Raw genomic sequence first — 3,176 nt, 5'->3', positions numbered from 1 at the left:
AAAAAATAAAAGGGGCGGGTTGTAGCTCAGTGGTAGTGTTTGCCTAGCATGTGCGAAGCCCCGAGTTCACTCCCAGTAATGATAAACAGCAACAAACGAATAAGAAGATAATTCAGGTAAACGATTGTCTACGGTCATCCAAGTAGAGCAACCCGTCTGTGAGATCCTGAAAATGTGCTGTAGTTTGGTTTCCTGAACTGAAGTAATGCCCACCTTCACACCTTTTTTTTTTTTTTTTTTTTTTTTTTTTGGTTCTGGGCTTGAGAAAGGGTCTTGCTCCGTAGCCCAGGCTAGTCTTGCACTCACAATGATCCTCCTGCCTCAGCCTCCTGAGCGCTAGCACTTTAGGGGTGTGCCATCATGTCCAGCTTGATTTTGTTTTGTAATACCGGGACTTGAACCCAGGAGCTACTGAGAAACATCCGCTACCCCATTTTTAAATTTTGAGGGTCTTGCTAACTTGTCCACACTCCTTCAACTAGCAGTCCTGCCTAAGCCTCCTGAGTAGCTGGGGTTACAGTTGCACCACAGGGTCTGGTCTAATGTTCCTAACGAGCGCCTCCAAAGTGTGTGAGCTCTCAGTGAGAGGCTGAGGAGTCAGGAGGATCAAGGTTCTAGCCCAGCGTGGGCAACTTTGTGTTTTAGTGAAATCCTGTCTCAAAATGTTAAAAAAAAAATTTTTTTTAAGGGCTGGTGAGGTAGCTCAGTGCAAAGGCCCTGGGTTTGATCAGTATTGGGGGTGGTGAACAATTTATTTGAAGAAGCAAAAATCAAAGGCTGTCAGGCAATGTCCCAAAACATTGGGATCTCATTTTGTGCAGTAAATGTGTTCACAGAGGTGAGAAGGGTCCGAGAGACCCCATCCCCTGGAGTTTAATACTTCACTGGTGATCCACGATGAAGAAGGCTGTGGGTGCGGGTGTGTGTCTGTAATCCTTCCCTTCAGGAGGCTGAGACAGGAGGATCACTGACAAATAGAGATCAGCCTGGGCTACATAGTCCACGGCAAGCCTGGACTACAAAGTGGAGACCCTGTCTCAAAAACAAACAAACAAACAAAGCTATGAAGAGAAATCTAGCAGAGTAAGGAACTATGGGGGGCAGGAAGGGAAAGCTGCTATTCCAGGGGAACAACAAAGACCTGAAGAAGGAGATGGAATCAGGTTGAGGAAAGGCGAATTGATACAAGACAGTCAGTGCAAAGGCCCTGGGTCAGAAGCAGGGGGGCATGCCGTGGAGGAAGGTACAGAGTGCTGTGGATGAGGATGGAGGGGAGGCAGGGCCAGCCAGCAGAGGTCTCAGGGACCTTAGGGAAACCTGGGTCATACTGAGTGGGGATGCTGCAGGAGGAATATAGAGCACAGATGTGATCGGGCTGTTTTTGAGACAGGGGCCAGATTGGCTTTCAACTTACAGTGATCCTCCTCCTGCCTCAGCCTCCCAAGTGCTGAGGTGACAGGAGTGCATCACCACACCTGGCAGACTTCCACTTCCTGAAATGCCATTCCGACTGTACTGTGTAAATGTTACTGTGATGGCCGGGGTGGCATCAGAAAAGCCAGTGTGATGACTGCTGCGGTACCCAAGGAAGGTGGGGAGGGGACGGTGACTGCTCAGGTGCTCTGGAGACAGAAGGCAGCTCTGTCTGCTGGTGGATGGGGTGAGAACCAGGGTGGAGTTGTACTCCAAGGGCCTTGGAAAAGGGAGAAGTCTGGGGAAATGGAGAAGATCAAAGGAGGAGTGAGCATCTCCCATCAGGAATTGGATGCTTTGTTTTGTTTGAGATGGGGTCTGTGTAGCTCAGGCTGGCCTCCAACTCGTGATCTTCCTGCCTCAGCCTCCTGAGTGTCTGGATTAAGGTATGCACTATCCTATCGTGCATGAGCAGGCATTACTGCTGAGTGGGCAGGAGGACACACAAGCCTGGGGGGGCCATCGGCATAGAAGTGGTATTTCAGCTGGGCGTGATAGCCCACACCTGTAGTCCCAGCATCTGGGAGGCTGAGGCCTCGAGTTCAAGGCCAGCTGGGGCTCCATAGGGAGACCCTGTCTCAAGAAATAAATAGTATCTGAAATCATGCAACAGTGGGAGGCTTCTGTCACACCTGGTGCTCACCCTGGCGACCTTGTGAGCACATAGGGCCACTCTCAGAGGTGCGCAGGGACAGCTGGGGTGGGGCAAATCCCATGCCTCAGAAACTCCAACCACGCTGGGCAGGTGCACCGGGAGGCTGGCGGGGCGTGGGTTGAGGCCCCTTCCTCTGAGGGCACAGAGCACAGCTGCCTTCATCACAATCTTGTGTCCCAGCCCTCACTCCCACGGGCTCCTCTCTCCACCTGCCAAGTTCTCTGCCCCCCCCCCGGACCTCCGCCAGCCCTCCACGGGAGTGGGGACAGCTCAGGCCTGCTTCCCTGTGCCCCTGCAGGCTGGGAAGAGCCCCAAGCCCTGGCCAAGCATCCTGGGAAAGCTGCCGCTGTCCTGCGGGACCCTGGGCAGGGCCTGCCATGCTCTTTGGACCAGGGATCGAACTCTGGTCCTTGTGCTTGTGAAGCAGGCACTGGAACCACTAAGCTAAATCCCTGGCCCGGGGCTACCCTGCTTTGATTCCTTTAGCAGTGCTCCTGTTTGTGGTCAAACAATATGGTGAATGGTTAGTTTTGTTTGTGAGACAAGGTCTCCCTGTGTAGTCCGGGCTGGCTTCAAACTCCTGGTGATGCTTCTGCCTCGCCTCCCGAATGCTGGGATTACGGGCGAGAGCCACCAAGCCCGGCGCTGCCCCTTCTTTCTTTTTCTATTCCGTATTGGGATATGAACCCAAGGGCGCTGCACGGCTGAGCTACCTACATTCCAGTCCCTTTTTAAAGTTTTACTTTGAGACAAGGTCTCCCTGAGGGGCTCAGCCTGAGCTCGGACTTGGCAGTGCTCCTGCCTCAGCCTCCGCAGGCGTGTTCACCGCGCCGCTGCACCCGTTCCTCCTCCACCCCCGGTCCACCTGGAAAGGTCCCTGTGGTCACACACTGATAGTGCAGAGAACTGCGGCTTTATTATCTCAGGCCTAGCTGCAGCCCCAATCCGCAGGGGAGGTGGGTCAGAGGCCAGGGCCCTGCCCCGGTGGGCGGGGGCAGCCTTCACAGGGGGCGGCGCCCGGCACGGAGCCTCCCGACTCCCTGGACCC

The sequence above is a fragment of the Fukomys damarensis genome, unplaced genomic scaffold (genome assembly GCF_012274545.1).
Source record: "Fukomys damarensis isolate Sample0158 unplaced genomic scaffold, DMR_v1.0_HiC HiC_scaffold_13, whole genome shotgun sequence".
Lineage (NCBI taxonomy): Eukaryota > Metazoa > Chordata > Mammalia > Rodentia > Bathyergidae > Fukomys > Fukomys damarensis.
This window is presented reverse-complemented; position numbering follows the sequence as displayed.